Source organism: Cynara cardunculus, assembly GCF_001531365.2.
Source record: "Cynara cardunculus var. scolymus isolate 2C chromosome LG 14, CcrdV1, whole genome shotgun sequence".
NCBI lineage: Eukaryota > Viridiplantae > Streptophyta > Magnoliopsida > Asterales > Asteraceae > Cynara > Cynara cardunculus.
This window is the reverse complement of record NC_037541.1, coordinates 4,970,908-4,971,844: the sequence shown is the minus strand read 5'-3', so window position 1 is coordinate 4,971,844 and position 937 is coordinate 4,970,908.

The window sequence follows — 937 nt, the reverse complement described above, 5'->3', positions numbered from 1 at the left end:
CCTCGGAGATAACGAAAAATCCATTGGACAGCTTTCCAATGTTCTTTGCCCGGATTTGCCATAAATCTACTAACCACACTGACTGCATAGGCCAGATCAGGGCGTGTGCAAATCATAGCATACATTAAAGAACCAACGGCACTGGAATATGGTATACGTGTCATGTAAGACACATCAGTCTCGGAAATAGGACTTTGAGCGGATGATAGCTTAAAGTGAGCCGCTAGGGGTGTGGTGACTGGTTTCGCATCATGCATATTGAACCGGCGTAGGACTTTCTCATTATAGCTCTTTTGAGAAAGAAACAAGGTCCTTGAACTTCTATCACGCACAATTTCCATCCCTAAGATTTTCTTGGCAGCCCCTAAGTCCTTCATATCGAATTCAACATTCAACTAGTCTTTTATTATTTGAATCTCCTTCATATCTTTCGCTGCGATTAACATGTCATCCACGTATATGAGTAAATAGACCATTGACCCGTTGTCACACTTCTTGTAGTAAACGCAGCTGTCATAGGTGCACCTTTTCAGCCCGTGACCGGTCACAAATGAGTCAAACCTCTTATACCATTGTCTCGGAGATTGCTTGAGACCATAGAGAGATTTCTTCAACTTGCATACGTAGTCCTCCTTGCCCGGAACTACAAACCCTTCAGGTTGTTGCATAAAGATCTCTTCCTCAAGCTCACCATTTAAGAATGCTGTAGTAMCATCTAGTTGCTCTAGTTCATAATCCTTAGAAGCAACTAATCCCAACAATGYACGAATAGATGTATGTTTAACRACAGGTGAATAAATATCAGTATAGTCGATACCTGGTATTTGACTATACCCTTTTGCAACCAAACGAGCTTTGTACCTTGGCTTATCACCCGGTTTAACGGCCTCCTTGAGTTTATATACCCACTTGCACTTGACTGGCTTCTTCCCTTCCA